Consider the following 17,507-nt stretch of genomic DNA (forward strand, 5'->3'; position numbering starts at 1 on the left):
CACAAAAATTTATTTTTCTAACATCAAAGTATGATCTACTCATTCATTATAACGTATTTTTACTGACATCTATTCTCCCAGTCATTGACTCATGTGGAGTAGAACTCATGTATGTCAATGTCATGTTTTTTTAATTTCAAAATTCTTTTTCTTTATTTAAAAAAAAAAACATAGATTGCAAAAAAATGTTACATTAAAAAATAAAAGGAATCATCTTTTATAACAGTTTTGGCAAAAAGAGCAGCTCAAGAATAGTTTTGGCTGAATTATAGATCCTTTCCTTCAGGCATTTTGTAATTTTTAAGAAAGGAGACACCCATGAGGTAGTACTTTAAGAGATATAAAGAAGTCAGTGTCAGCATAAAGACAGGCAGATTGACAAATGGAACTGAATAAAAATCTCAGAAATAGACCCTCACAGCTACGGTCAAGTGATTTTTTGACAAGGCTGTCAAGTCCTCCCAGGTGGATCAGAACATTCTATTCAACAAATGGTAATGGGAAAATGATAGACATAGCCAAAAGAAAGAAAGATGACCCCTATCTCACAACTTATACAAAAATTAACTGAAAAGGTATCAAGGGCCTAAATATAAAACCAATAACCATAAGAATCCTAGAAGATGTTGTAGAGAAACATCTTCAAGATCTTGTGGAGGATGGTGGTTTCTTAAACATTACACATAAAGCAGAAGCAATGAAGGAAAATATAGATAAATGGGATCTCTCAAAATTAAACACTTTTGTACCTCAAAGGACTTTGTGAAAAGGGTGCAAAGGCAGGCAAGTCAATGGAAGAAAATATTTGGCAACTACATATCAAATAAGGATTTAATATCCATAATATATAGAGATACTATAGCTAAATGATAAAAAGATTAACTATTGGATTTTAAAAATGGGCAAAAGACTTGAAAAGACAATTGTCCAAAGAGGAAATAGAAATGGAAAAAAAACTCATGAAATATTGCTCAACATCAGTAGTGATTAGGGAAATTCAAATAAAAACTACAATGAGAGGGAAATGTGGGGAAATGTATTAGATTAGGCAGGCAAGACTCAATTTTCTCATAAAAACAATGGAGAAAGAGCCAAAAGCTATCTGAGGGAACGGCTTTGGGGTCAGCAAACCAGTACAGTGCTACACAAGTCCCAGGAGGGTAAGGGAAAGAGAGAGGAAGAACCCGAAACAACAAATGCCAGTTACCAAATCCCTGCAGTGTCTGGGCTGGGTCCCCTCCCAATCCCAAATATATTAAGCTGGGGGAAAACCCCTGGCTCACTGCAGCTGACTGAGATGGGAACAGATTTCTTACTCCTTTTCAGCTATTGCAAGGCAAAATGGAGGGGGAGATGGGGAGACTTTTCATGAGTAAATTTGGGCAGCAGATCCCAATAAGAATCTCAACTCTGGATGACCAAAACACAGGAAAGCCAAGACTGAAACGCCTCCATGGAAATGTGTGCTCTTGAGCACCATCTGCTGAGACATCTGAAAATTGTATGGAAAAAAAGTTTCTGGTTCTCTCTGTATCCTATGTATCCTAACCCCTGGGAGAAAATCTATACCCCATTGGTGAGTTCCTGGTCTGATTTTGACAACCGAAGCTGGGTGAGTTTTGAAAAATGGTAGAACTCAAATGGAGTTTCCCACTACCACAAATTAGGCAGGAGATTTTCCCATACTCAGAGAAATCACATATCCAGAATGCAATGGATCGGCCTCACCCTGGGAAAAATCAGCTTCATATTCTTTGTACCTCTCCTGCTAGGTAAGTATGGGATAATTTTAAGAACTTAGAATAAGCTGAAACAAATACCAGAGAAGACCTATGGGGGAGAAAAGGAGGAGAGAATTTGGCCATCAGAGTAAATTCACCAACATATTCAGATGGCTAGACATCAGCAAATAATCACAAGCCATACTAGGAAACAGAAAGAGATGGCCCCAAAAAATACACCAAATGACCTGATAATCACACAACTCTCCTAAATCAATTCAAAGAATTTAAAGTAAATATGACTAAAGAAATTAAGGATATTAACAAGATACTGCGTGAGTATAAAGAACAAATTGAAAGTCTGCAAAGAAAAGTAACAGACCTGATGGGAATGAAGGACATGATGGATGAGATTAAAAATACATTAGTGATTCATATAAGCAAATTTTAATTGCTCTAAGACAGAATTAGGGATTTGAAAATCACAATATCTGAATTGGAAAAGCCAGGAAAACAGAGAAGAGAATGGAAAAAATGAATCCAGGACTCCACAAATCGAATGGAAATGGCAAATGTTTATACACACTATCAGTGCCCCAGAAGGAGAAGAGACTAGAAATGGGAGAGAAAGAATATTGGAGGAAATAATGATTGAAAACTTCCCTACCCTTATGAAAGACATAAATATCAATATCCAAGAATGACAATGCACCCCAAACAGATTAAATTCAAACAGACATATGCTGAGACCCACTATTCAGCATGACAAATATCAGAGATAGAGGATTCTGAAAGCATCAAGAGAAAAGCAAAGCAACACATACAAAAGATACTCGATAAGATTGACTGCTGAATCCTCATCAGAAACCATGGAGGAGAGAAGAATTCTATATCTGGCAAAACTGTACTTCAAAAATGAGGGTGAGTTCAATGTTTTCACAGACAAATAAAAATTGATGAAATATGTTACCAAAAGACCAGAATTATAACAGATACTAGAGGGAGTGCTGCAGCCTACAAGGAAAAAACAAGGATGAGATTTGGAGAAGAGTAAAGAAATGAAGATTATTAAGGAGGGTAAATTAGAGGGTAAAAAGATAGACAATAGAATGATATGATGAGAGAAATGAAGGACAAAATAGATGAAGTAAGTAATGCCTTTATAATAATAACATTAAATGTTAATGGCCTAAACTCCCCAATCCAAAGACTTAGACTGATAGAATGAATAAAATGTATGAGCCATCGATATGTTTTCTACAAAAGGTCAACTTCAGATATAAGGTCACAACCAGGATAAATGTAATAAGTTGGAAAAAGATACTTCCTGCAAATAGTAACCAAAAGAGACTGGAGTAGTGATATTAGTATTGGACAAACAGATTTCAAGTCAAAACTGATAAAAAAGGATGAAGAAGTCCACTATATATTTTAAAAGAGGCAATTCACCTAGAAGAAATAACTATAATAAATATTTATGCACCTAACCTGAGTGACCAAAGATACATGAGGAACACACTGGTAAAACTGCAGGGAGGAATAGGTTCCTGTATAATAATAGTTGGAGACTTCAATACACCCCACTCAGTATTGGATAGAACATCAGGACAGAGGATAAAGAAAGAGAACAAGAATAATATGACAAATGAATTAGACCTAACAAACATCTATGAAGCACTGAATCCCCAAAGAGCACAGTGTACTTTACTTTTCAAGAGCTCATCGATCCTTCTCCAAGAGAGATCATTTGTTGGGTCACAGGACACGTCTCAATTTATTTACAAAGTCTGAAGTTATGTAAAACACTTTCTCTGATAATAACAGAGTGAAGCTGGAAATCAATAATGGATGGAAAAAGGGAAATTCATAATTATATGGAGATTAAACAACACACTTTTACATAATAAGTTGGCCAAAGAAGAAGTTGGAAGAGTATTCAGCAAATATTTGAGGTGAATGAAATAAGAACACAACATATCAAAAGTTATGGGACACTGCAAAAGCAGTGTTAGATTAAAAAAGAAGAAAGATCTAAAATTGAAGTTCTAACTGTACACCTGAAGGAAATCAAAAAAGAACAGCAAACTTAGGCCAAACCAAACCAAAGGAAAAAATAGTAAAGATCAGAGCAGTAATAAATGAAATCGAGAACAAAAAACAATACAGAGAAATAACAAAACCAAAAGTTGTTTTTTTTTTTAGAAGATCGACAAACTCAACAAATCCTTAGCTAGAGAGACAAAGAAAAGAGAGAGAAGACACAAATAAAAATAACCAGAAATGAGAGAGGGGACATTACTACTGATTCTGCAGAAATAAGAGAGATCATAAGAGGATACTATGAACAACTGTATATGAAAAAACCAGACAATGTTGAGGAGATGGATAATTTCCTAGAAACACATGAATCACTGACACTGACCCTGGAAGAAGTAGAAAAGCACAACATAGTGTAAGAGATTGAAAGTCATCAAAATCCTCCAAAGGATGAGAAGCCTGGGACTAGATGCCTTCACAGGTGAAATCTACCAATCATTCGAAGATGATCTAATACCAATCTTGCTCAAGCTCTTCCCAAACACTTGAGAAGGGAAGAATACTAGCAGACTCATTCCATGAAACCCATATCACCCTAATAGCAAAACTAGATAAAGATACTAAAATTTTATTTAAATTCCAGACCAATTTCTCTAATGAACAGAAATGCAGAAATCCTCAACAAAATATTTCAAACAGAGTCCAAAAAGTACATTCAAAGAATTATGGCCCTCGGTCAAGTGGGTTTTATCCCAGGTATGGAGGGTGGTTCCACAGAATAAAATCAATTGGTGTAATAAGCCATATTGATAAGTTGAAGAAGAAAAATCACATGATCTTCTTGATTGATGCAGAAAAGGTATTTCATAAAGTACAGTACCTTTCTTGATAAAAACACTCCAAAGATAGGAAGAAGGAAACTTTCTCAAAATGGTAATGTGTATATATGAAAAACCTGCAGCTACCATTGAATTCAATGGGAAGGACAAAGCTTCCCCACTGAGATCTAGAACAAGACTACAAGGCCTACTGTCACCACTGCTATTCAATATGTGCTACAAAATAAAACTAAACAATTAAAAATTGGGCAAGTGCCTTGAAAAGATCACCATCTGAAGAAGAAATACAAATAGCAAAGAAACACATGAATAAATGTTCAACATCACTAGCAATTAGGGAAATGCAAATTAAAACTTAAATGAGGTATCAGTTCACTTATTAGATTGGCCATCATAAAAAGTCAAAAAACTGTAAATGTTGGAGAAGATGTGGAGAGACAGTGATGCTTTTTCACTGTTGGTGTGAATGTAGAATGGTACAGCCACTGCAGAGGACTGTTTGGCAGTTCCTAAGGAAGAGAATACAGACTTGCCATGTGACCTGACAACATCCTTGCCAGCTGTATACCCAGAAGAACTGAGGGCAGAGACACAGACGTCTGCACACCAGTGTTCACATTGGGATTATTCATGAAAGCCAGAAGTAGGAAACAACTCACGTGTCCATCAACTGATGAATGGATAAACAATTGTGGCATGTGCACATGAAGGAATGTTATGCAGCTGTAAGAAGAAATGAAGTGGTGAAGCATATGACAACATGGATGAATGTGGAGGATATGATTTTGAGTAAAGCATGCCAGCCATAAAAGGAAAAATACTGTATGATTATGCTAATATGAACTAAATATATTGTGTAAACTCAAGGAATTGATAATTGGAAAACAGGTCACAAGAAAATAGAATGAAGATAGAGAATGGAAAGCTGAGGGTTAATCTCTGCAGGATTGGTAAAAAGGTTATTTGTAGATCTTAGGAAGTAAATAGAAACAGTGAGAGCACATCATAGTGTTTGTAAATAGCAGAGCTATTCTATGGCTTTGACAGTGGTTGAAAAGGGTAAGTCCAAGGTCATGTACATTACAAGAAGGAAAGCTAAAAACTGTAATCTGGGACTGTGTAAGATAGTAGAACCTCAGGTAAAACACAAATATGGGTGATACAGCATATATAAAACTGTTTTTACAAAATATAAAGAAAAATAACCTAGAAAAAATGAAAAAGAATAGGAGCTACATACAGCAGGGGAAGCATAGAGAGATTGAGAGAAGCTGAGATTTTTTGTTTTCTTTTTATTATTACTATTATTATTAGAATAATGAACCTGCTCTAAAAATGACTGAAATGATGAAGGCACAACTATGTGTTTCTACCAAGTACCACTGATGAATACTTTGGATTGATTTATGCTTTAGTAATAAGTATCAATAAAATTGATTTGTTAAAATAAAACTACAATGAGATACCATTTCACACCTATTAGAATGGATACTATTAAAAAGTCAGAAATCTCTAAGTGTTGGAGAGGATGTGGAGAGACAGGAACCTTATTCACTGTTGGTGGAATGTAGAATGGTACTACAACTGTGGGGGACTGCCTGTCAGTTCCTACGGAAGTTGAACATAGACTTGCCTTGTGACCTGGCAATACCATTAGTAGCTATGTACCCAGAGGAACTGAGAGCAGTGACACAGAGACGTCCACCTGCTGATGTTTTTAGTGGCTTTATTCATGATTGCCAAAAGTTGGAAACAACTTAAGTGTCAATCAACTGATGAATGGACAAACTGTGATATATGTACACGATGGAATATTTTACAGCAGTAAGAAAAAATGAAGTCATGAAGCATATGACAACATGAATGAACCTATAAGATATTACATTTTTTAAGATTTATTTTTTTCTCTCCCCTCCCCCAGTTGTCTGTTCTCTGTGTATAAGACATTACTTTGAGTGAAGCAAGCCAGACACAAAAGGACAAATAGTGTATATGTGCTATTAAGAACTAAATATAAGGTCCTCAACATTCATCTATGTTATCGCATGTGTTCGTACTGTGTTCCTTCTTACAAATGAGTGATATTCCTTTGTATGCATATTCAAGAATTTGTTTATCCATTCATCTGTTGATGGGTATTTGGGTTGATTCCAGCTTTTGGTGATAGTGAGCAATGCTGTTATGTACATTGGTGTGCATTATCTGTTCATGTCCTTGCTTTCAATTCTTCTGGGTATATACCCACTGTGGAATTGCTGGATCATAGTCCAGATCTATAGTTAGTTTTTCAGGCAAATGCCAAAATGTCCTCCACAATCACTGCACCATTCTACATTCCCGCCAGCAGTGCCCCAGGTTTCCCATTCTTCCCCACCTACTCTACCACTGGTAGTCTCCTGTTTTTTAAGAGCTTCCAGTCTAATGGGTGTAGGATGATATCTCATTTCAGTTTTGATTTGCATTTTCCTAATAGCTAGTAATGTTAAGCATCTTTTAATGTGCTTTTTAGCCATTTGTATTTCTTCTTTGGAGAAGTGTCTATACAAATCACTTGCCCATTTATTAAATGGGTTGTCTTTTTATTTTCAAGGTGTAGGATTTCTTTACATATGCTTGATATTAGACTCCTTTCAGATATATGGTTACCAAATATTTTCTCCCATTGGGGAGGCTGCCTATGTTGATTGAAGCAAGCCAGGTATTGAAGGACCTCACTGATAAGAAATAAGCAAATTGAGCAACTCACAGAGCTAGAGTTTGTAAGATAGGTTTACCAGAAATAGAAAGGGAGAAGAAGGTTGTTAGCCAATGCCCATAAGGGTCAAATCTATAAGATGGAAATGTGTACTTGTGCAGTGAAGGGATATGACAGGTGTGGAGTGATACTAATGGGTTGGATGGTGCATGTTTGATGGGGGTAGGGTGGGGTGGGTGTGTTGAATGGTCCATGGAACTGGGAAGAGGGTTGGGAAAGGGTGCAGGTGAACACTGGGGATCTGTGGGTACCTAGTTGAAACTACCATGCTGGGAAAGCTCTTTTGGTGATATGGCAAGGAAGGGTTACTGGTTTAGGGTCCTTGATGGGGAGGCATTTGTGCCAGGGTGCACCTGGGGCAGGCTTCTAGGGAGTGTATGAGTGATCATTTTGCCATAGTGTTTTGTATCAGTGGGTGGAAACTCACATAAAGAGCAGGAAGGAGTTGGACTCCCATCCTGGGGCGGCCCATTATGTTCTCAAATAGAGGGACAGGAGTCTCTCAAGAGCATGGGCAATATCTAATAGGGAAGGACAGACAGTGTGTCAAGCGCTCAGTGTTGCTGCAAACAATTATGAATCTTGTCCTTCAAGGAGTGAAGCCTCGTGGTTGCTGTGTGCCACAGGGGAGGGGAAGGCAGGAATAGAATAGATGAAACAGGTGATATTTTGGGGGCAATAGAAGTTTTCTAAGTGATCTTGCAGTGATGGATACAGGCTATGCTAAACTTCATCAAAATGTATAAAAGTGTACACTTAAAAATGTACATCATAACGTAAACTATTGACCATGGTTAGTAGCTATGTACATCACTTGTGAGAAATGTATCATCCACATATAAAAAGGTTATTTATATGGGAAGGGGGAAAATGGGCAGGAATTTGGGTAAATGGGATCCCCTGTATTTTTTGTGTGACTTTACTGTGACCTAAAACTTCTTTGAAGACAAAATGAAAAAAAAGTAAGACACCATGGGAACAAATGGAAGAAAATGTCAGTGTACATGTAGGACAACAGATCTCACAGTGATGAAAGGCAAAATATGTCAAAAAAATTTTTCTTAAGTATTTTTCATTTTTTAAATCCCCAAATTTATTATGTTTTTAATTTTTAAAACATTTTCTGAATTTTATTATGTTTAAAACTATCATTATTATTTCATTTTCTTATTAATTGTATTTGGCTACTTTATTGGGTTCATTTTGGAGAAGTTTTGGATCACAGAAGGGTTACAACTGTGGCAGGGGAGGATCAGTGGGGCAGGGTGTCAGTGATGGGGATACACGGGAGGAGGTTCACTGGGCATAAATATAAGGCATAGAAATGTGTTCAAAGGTTCATGGGGCATGGCCATAGTGTCTGGAGATTCACACAATAACAAAACGAATATCAAATGCCCATCCTGGGGATCTCTGCTGCATTCTCCACTAGAGCCCCAAATACAGGGGCAATGACTAGTGGAGGAGAATAGTCCATTGATGGGCCATTGATACTGATGACTATGATTATGAACCTTTGCTCTTGAAATTGAAACTTGGCATAATATTGCAGGATGCCCAAGAGTTACCTACTGGAAGCGTCCTTGTTGCTCAAATCAGGCCTCTTCTAAGCCAAAACTCAGCATATAAATGAAATAAATTCCCCCAAGGAAAATGACTCCCAGGGATGAGACTCCCTGGCACCAAGGGATTGCTACCAAGTACCAACAAACAATGCAACTGGGAAAAAAAAAGGCCTTGACCAAATGGGGGAAAAGGTGGAGACAAATGAGTTTACATGGTTAAGATACTTCAAAGTGAATTGGAAGGAAAGTCCAGAGGTAACCTTTATGCACATCTCAGCATGATCACATTGACTGCCAAAGTAGATACTATCCCAAACAGTGGGGCTCCTGAGGGCTCTGGAGACATCCAGACACTACAGTCAGGGCAGATAGCTCAGGAGTTTGGTCCCTTGCCAGTGGGCCCTAGTTTGGGATTTATGCTCTCCAGTGTGACAGAGTCAGACTCCCTTGTGGTTGCCCTATACATGGCTCCTCTGTCCTTCTGTTTGAACTTATAATTAATACTGAAGTTGGTAGGTATACTTCTAAGAGACATAAATCTCTGGGCTCTCCTTGTGCCAGCCTAGCCCTGAGTCTTAAAGGAGTTGTGACACCTCCTCTCCAGTTCATTGGACTGACCCAGGACAAGTAACAGGGAGGAGATGAAGGAGAACCAACATACCAAGGAATCAAGAGTGCCTACAACTGCAAGCGAGAGAGTTCCATCCATTGACTGTATGGGATTGAAGCACCCCCCTCAAATAAAGGTGGAGTGGGCATCACCATCCCAGAATCCTCAGGTTTGGGGAATGTACTATGGACTAGAGTACACTTACTAGTGTTCTCCTCTAGACCTTTTGTAATTCTAGCAATGGAGGAAATATTGATGTGCAGGCAGTGGCCACTGGAGCTTCTGAGGGTAGGGAGAGGGAGAAAGAGGTGTAATATGAGGGCATCTTTGAGACTTGGGAGTCAGCCTGAATGACATTACAACAACAGACACAGGTCAATATATATACTGCCATAAGTTACAGAATTGAGTGCGAGAAAGTGTAAACTGCAATTCAAACTATAAACCATAATGAGTGGCAATGCTCCAAACTGTGTTTTCAGTGCAATGAATGTACCACACTAATCAAAGATGTTGCTAATGTGAGAAAATGTGGGAGGTGTGGGGAGCAGGGCATATGAGAATCCCCTATATATTCTCTGTAACATTTATGTAGTCTAAGTATCCTTTAAAAAGTAAAAAAAAAAAAAAAAAAAAAAAGAAAAGACACATACACAAAAGAACTGGATAAATTTTGTAAAGTCTTGGAGTTAACAATTAGAATGTAGGACACCAGAAAATAGAAAGAGGGTAGAGGAAATAAAAGTTAAGGGTTAAACTGTGCAGAATTGGTATAAAGGTTGTAAATCCTTAGAAGTGAATAGAAATTGTGAAGCACATCATAAGGTTTGTAAGTAGCAGAGCTATTATATAGGTATCACACTAGTTGAAAGGGTAAGTCCAAGGTCATGTATATTACTAGAAGGAAAGCTAAAAAATGTCATGGGACTGTATAACATTGTGAAACCTTATGTGAAATATGAAAATGGGGGATATTGCATATTTTAAACTAACACGATATAAATACAAATAGTTAGACGTAAACAGAATAGCAGCTATGTGTGTTCAGGGAAGCATAGAGATTGGGAGGTGTTTTTTTGTTTGTTTATTTTTTGGGTTATTATTGGAGTAATGAAAATGCTCTTTAATGATTGAAGTGATAAATGGACAACTATGTGATTACCCTGACTACCACTGATAATAAACTTTGAATGGATTTTTGCTTTATTATTATCAATAAAATTGATTTGTTTTAAAAAAACTAATCTTAACCAATCATTTAATCAAAAGACATCTCAGCTGAAGTGAAGAAAATCTAAAGGTATCACACCCAGAGGAATAGATTAGTTTACAAACACAATCTTGCCCTTTTGGGGATTGATAAATAAACTTAAATAGCCACATGCTGACTTTAGCAGTTTGATATGGTTATGAATTCCAAAAATAGATATTGGATTATGTTTGTAGTCTGGTCTGAACAAGGGCATGATTAAGTTATGATTAGAGATTTTATTGGGCCATTAGGGCACTGGGTCCCCACTGCCTGGTGGGTGGGGGTTCACAGATAAAAGGCATGGCAGAGGACAGAGTTGAGGGTTTCTGAAGTTGGAGTGTTGATGTTGGAGTTTGATGCTGAAGCCTTAAGCTGGAGCCCTGGGACATAAGCTCACAGAGGAAACAGAAGCAAGCCCCAGGAAGAGAGGAACCCTGAGCCCAGGAAGAAGCAAGACCCTGGAAGGGAGGAACCCAGGAAACCTGAATCTTCACAGCTGTCAGCAGCCATCTTGCTCCAACATGTGAAAACAGACTGGTGAGGGATGTAGCTTATGCTTTATGGCCTAGAATCTGTAAGCTCCTACCCCAAATAAACACCCTGTATAGAAACCAAGCAATTTCTGGTATTTTGCATCAGCACCACTTTGGCTGAAAACTCACTGACTCAAGACTTTTCTTTCCCATAATTAGCAAGGTCATTATAATATGGTGAATGAGACTGTTCATGAATTCCAGGGAAGAAGAGGTTAAACAGCTGTTTTAGTATCTAGCTGTGCGGGCAAGTCAGTGATGTCCTCGGGGGCCGTTTCTCAGCCTTGCCTCCCCTCCTCACCTTGGTGTGCAGAGGCTTCATGTCTCCATTCTAGAACCCTGGGAGGCGTACGTCTAATGGAACAGCCTGAGCACACCTTGTGACCCAAATACAGAACAGAGGCCCCAGCTGCTTCTCAGGATGGGAACTGCACAGAGGTTGTGTGGTACCTGCTTCCTCCTCAGGTTGTGTGGTACCTGTTTCCTCCCCACTCCCACTGGATGTCCTGCCTCTCCAAAGCAAAGCTGTGTGTGGGGAGCTGCCGTCCAACAGCCTGACCTGAGCCGTGGACCTCCTCGGGGGACCGGCAAGGAGGGCATCTCTTCCCAGGCCCTTTGGGTGCTCTGTGCTGAAGAAGTCATAAAGCGGTCAGTGCCAGAAAAAAATGAGTCAGTGTTAAACCAGGCAATGCTGGGTGGTTACTTGGGTGCAGATTTAGCTTAATGAGTCAGTATCAAAGCCGACGCACTCACAGCCATCAGGCTGACTGAGCCAAACCATTTCAGAGATCACTGAGCAAAGACTGCTGAGGACTGGACAGTGAGAGGGAAAGGCTGACCACAAAGGTGCAAATCTGTGAGTACTGAAAGGTTTCTTTTCTCAAGTCAAATAGCTCTCCTAACAGAACTTAACAAACACCAACCACAGGGAGTTCTCATCAAGAGGACATTTGCTCTAGAGAAGTGCATATATTCTCTTTTTTTTTCCCATGCTCGTTCATGGGCCATTACATTAATTTTGAGTATTCCTTTTTACATTTTATCAAAATTATTTTCATGCTTTAAATCTAAATCATGAAAACACTTCATGGAGCATCTATCTTAAACGATGGCATCTATTCTTTTGAGAATTATCTTCTAAATATTTCAATGACATTCAGATTTTTGAAGATTGAAATTTATCAATTAACTATTAGCAATTCCTTAATTTGTCTTGTTAGGCTATTGCTCTTAATTGCCCTTATTAGGATTTTTCTTTCTGGTAATAATCAACTTGCAAAACTTTGGCACTCTTTATAAAACTTAAATATTTTCAGCAATTCTCCTCAGTCTTTCCAGGATTGTGCCATTATCTGTGTTTCGTAAAATTTTATCACTATTTAAAGTAATACGTCCCTGATCAATTTTTATATGGACTTTTCTATTGTATCGAATACTGAATCTTCCTATTTCTCACACTGGGGACAAGAATTTTCACATCCAGGACTTAGAAAGAACTTCTTGTCCTGAAGACATAATAGTAATAAAACGAAATCAACAGTTTGCTAAGCTTAGTTCAAAGCCCTCTCTAAGCATCAACTTGGTTTATCCTTCAAAACCTGCATGAGGTTAACGGGGGAGGGGTGGTGTGGGCGAGAGGGGAGGGTCCGCGGGAGCCGATCCCGTCGCGGTCGCAGCCCCCGTGGTCGGGGCACTGGGAGACGCCTGGGGCCCAGCTGGAGCCCGGGACCCACGGAGCCCGCAGCCAGGCCGTGGGACCAGGCTCAAGCACCCAGGCCGACTCCAGGGCCCCGCCCACTGCGCCTGGGGCCGGGTGCGGGGGAGCCCGAAGCGAGCCCAGCTGAGCTGAGCCGAGGGGAGCGCGGCCGAGCAGGGTCCTGCCAAATTCACCTGAGCCGAGCCCAGGGCAGCTGAGCCCTGCCGAGTCGCTACCAGTGTGGCCGAGACCAGTAGGGCAGAGCCCCGCCCAGTAGAGCCTACCCCAGCCCTGCCGGGCAAAGCCAAGGCCCGCCCAGCCCGAGGAGCCTGGCCCACCCAAGCCGAGCACAGCCGAACCCAGACTCGCCGAGCCAAGGCCATCCGAGCCGAGCCGAACCCGTCTGAGCCGAACCCTACTGAGCCCAGCCTAGCCCAGCCCCTGCCCAGCCCAACCGATCCAGCCGGGACGAGCCTAGTCGAATCCTAGCACCACCGAGTCCAGCCCACTGAGCGCAGCCGAGCCCAGCCCCGCCGAGCCGAGGCCAGCTCAATCGAGCCAGACGAACCCAACCGTGCCCAGCACACCCGAGCCCAGCCGAGTCCAAACGAGCCTTGACCAGCCGAACCCTGCCCAGTGCAGCCGAACTCAGTCCTGCCGAGTCGTGCCAAGCATGAGCCCACCAGCCGAGCCAAGCCGAGCCCAGCCCAGGTGAGCCCAGCGCCGCCGAACCAAGACCAGCTCAGTCGAGCCAGACGAGCCCAACGGAGTCCAGCACACAGGAACCCGGCTGAGTCCAAAGGAGCCCTGGCCAGCCGGCCCAGCCCAACTGAGCCAAGTCGAGCCGAGCCCAACCGAGCCAGGTGCAGCTCAGTGGATCCGAGCCCAGCCGAGACGAACCCTGCCGAGTGCAGCCGAGCTGAGTCCTGCCGAATCCAGCCCAGCCGAGTCCAGTGGAGACGAGCCCAGCGGAGAAGATACCAACAGGGCCAAGACCAATAGGGCAGAGCACATCAGAGCCAGCCCAGCCCAGCCCAGCCGAGCAGAGCCCATGCCAGCCCAGCCCAGCCCAGCCCAGCCGAGCAGAGCCCATCAGAGCCCAGCCCGGCCCAGCCCAGCCCAGCCCGAAGAGCCTGGCCCACCCAAGCCCAGCCCAGCCAAGACTCGGCAAGCTGAGGCCAGCCGAGCTGAGCCGAGCTCGACTGAACCGAGCCAAGCCGAGCTGAGCCAAGACTCGCCAAGCCGAGCCCAGCGGAAACGAGCGGAGCCCCCCGGAGCGCGCACGCCGAGCTCAGACTTCTTGCCAAAGAAAGGGACCCTGGAAAATTCACAACTAAGTGAAAATCGCGAACCACTCAAGCTACAGACTTCAGAGGAATAAAAGGTCAGTAAAAGAATATCATGAACAATAGTACAATAAACTAGATAACTTAGGTAGAACAGACAACTTCCTACAAGCATACAAAGCACCAAAACGGACTGAAGAATAAAAAGAAAATATGATCAGAGCTCTAACAAGAGATGGAACAATCATCAAAAATTTCCCCACCCAGAAGAGCCCAGGACCAGATGGCTTCCTTGGTCAATTTTACTAAAAATATACAGAATAACTAACACTAATAGTTTTCAAACTCTTCCAAATATAAAAAGAGGCGAGAAATTTCCTAGCTTGTTGCATGAGGCATTAGCATTCTGATATTGAAGATTCCGCAGGACCCTACAGGCCAAGAGTTACTTGAACTGGTCTGAAAACTCCTGAACCTGCCGCACAGCACCCCCCGCAGCTTGTCTGCAGGGTCGTGAGCGGGAGGAGCAGGAGTCTCCCAGGAACTCAGCCGCGTCCGCGCAGGAAGATCAAGCACTGAGCAGCACCTTGGGCTCCTCAGCTCGGCCCACCAGCGGCTGGGGGTACAGGGGCAGAGCTGGCCAAGTCGGGGGTCGCGGGGCTGCCAGGGCTGGGGGCGCTCGGCCCTGCTGCCCAGGATGCTCTGCCCCCCCCCGGGACCACGAGGCAGGACCTGCAGAGGAGCCCAGCGGCGCAGGCGCAGTAGAGCAAGGTGCCGGAGCCGCGGGTGGACTGCGAGAGAGGGGCCTCCTGCGGGACCCGGGTTACTGGAGACCCTGGTGCCCGTGAAAGAGACGTCGAGGAGTGAGCTGAACCCCAAGGTGAGCCTCCCGGGGAGCGGCGCAGACAGGTGCAGGTGAGCTCCACCTGCACCCTCCGTGCACACCTGGCCGCTCCAGCTGGCGCCGGCAGCAGCCACAGGGCGAGCCCTTCCCGGCCTGGCTGGGGCAGCCGCTGTGGGACTAAGCGGATCCACCTTGCCAGGAAAGCACAAAGAAAACTGATGAACCCAGATGGGAAGATGAAGATGATCCAGCTGTCACAGAGCAACTCTGAAATATTGAGTGGCTCCTGCCCCTGTTGTAGGAACAACCCAGAACTTGGTCACTTCTCTAAGAAATCTCTACATTTCTTTCCATGAACTCTGCAAAATCAACTGAATGCTATATCTTTGGCACACTGAACTTGGTCTCCTAATTTTAACTGTATGAAAACATTTGTGTACACTTGTTGGCTCAAGAACTAAAATAATGTGATTATTTTACAGTATTCCTTTGAAAAGAAAACAAAAATGGACTTCATTGAAATGTTTTGGACTTTAAACTAGAGGTCACTTTGTGGCCATATGAATAAACTTTTTTAGCTGTGGAACTTTTTGTAGGTTTATTTGTTTTCACGTGGACATCTTATTTCATTTTTTGAGAAAAACTATACTGTTTCTGTGTATTCGGGAAACAAGAAGGGCAAAACATGGTAGTATAATGCAAACCTACACATTTCAAAATCTTGAATTCTTACAGAACAGATCTTAGGATTCCTTCTCTGTGAAACATAATGGAATTCAGCAAGAGGAAACATGAATAAGTTGGGGTTGCACAATTTAAACAAAGTTTGGTAGTGGTTATGGGAAAAAGTACAGCAATAATCTCTCCTGTAATTTTTATTCATGTCAATGTTATTGTAGCCCTATTGAATTAGTATCATGAACATCTTACTTCTGTTAAGAGCTATTTAAATACAGTTAATTTCTAGCAGGGATATTTTACTGCAAAATATAGTGTTTTAGAAAACTGACAGCTGCCTTTCAAGCAATATTGGAAATGTCTTTATTTACAGTAAAACACTAATTCCATACAATTTGGCACCAAAATATAAATATAAAAAATATTTCTTAGATAGATAAGTGGGTGTTTAGAAGTTAGAAACTTTAAACACTGTTCTTAGGTTCCATTTGGATTTTTCTTGGATACACAATAGTAAAAGTTATACACTCAGAACATGAGTAGGGCATTATGATTTTGCATGTGCTTGAACCAGTTAGCTTTACCTTTGTGGTGGAATTTTTGTTAGCTGAAACTTACCTCATGTATAAGTCAGTTAAGTAAAGTAGTAGGTAATTGAAATTTCAATAGAATCAAGTGAAATATAAAATTGTAAACTCATTCATTTGAGTTTCAAAATTAGCATAATACACTAAAAAAGGTAAGTTATTTTTAAGTACCATCTGCAATAAAAAAGGAAAAAGCTGAAGATATATAGAGAAGCATAGAATTTTTATTTTAATCAGCCCTGTTCTGATTTTTGACTTATACATGTTTTGCAGACATTTTCACTTACTTTGCATTTGAGACCAGAAACACTTGAAGATCTGGTCCTGCAGAGGAAGTGGGAAACTTATTCCCAGATCACAAATGCTTGCCTCTGAGCAAATGTGTTTCCTTGAGATGAGCCGTAGAGGGGCCATGTTTTACTCAACCTTTCCACTACAGGATAGCAGCAGATTTACTTTGTTTTTAAACCATTTCCCTTTTGTTTATAACTTAGAAATTGTGAGAAGCTCTATTTAATTTTTAAAATGTGGGAAGATAAATCAGATTTAACATGAATGTGTTAGTTCTCTAGGAAGAAAAGTGCAGTCCAAAATAGCAAAAGTGGGACCTGGTAAAACATGTAGTCTTTATTTTTAAAAACACGTACTTGGTCTTTTGTCTAGGGCTCTTTTATGCCACTACAGTAAATGTGTCCTTGATGTAAATGCAAAACTTTGTCTTGATTAAATTGTAGACATGCTACTGAAGCCTTTACAACATAACTCAATAATAAGAAAGTAACTAACCACTACACAAACCTCATGCTAATTTCCTGAGGGACACGAGTTTCAATATGTCAGACTGAGCCAAGTTGCCTGCCCAAGGACTGCCTCATGAGTGCCAGAGAATGTGATGGAAGGTGTTGCTCATGGGAGCTTGCTGTAGTGCTGGTGTCCCATGCGCAGTCTTTCTTCCTTGCAGAATCACCCAGATTCCTCGTGTAAGGAAAATGGGTGGAAACAGCATGCTGACAGTGAGTGATCCTCTCTGCAAGCACATCGTGTTCATTTTACCTTCTTTCCCACCCTCTCTCTCCCTTCCCCCTTCCCTCACTGCCCCAGCTG

This window comes from Dasypus novemcinctus, chromosome 15 (genome assembly GCF_030445035.2).
Source record: "Dasypus novemcinctus isolate mDasNov1 chromosome 15, mDasNov1.1.hap2, whole genome shotgun sequence".
Classification (NCBI taxonomy): Eukaryota; Metazoa; Chordata; class Mammalia; order Cingulata; family Dasypodidae; genus Dasypus; species Dasypus novemcinctus.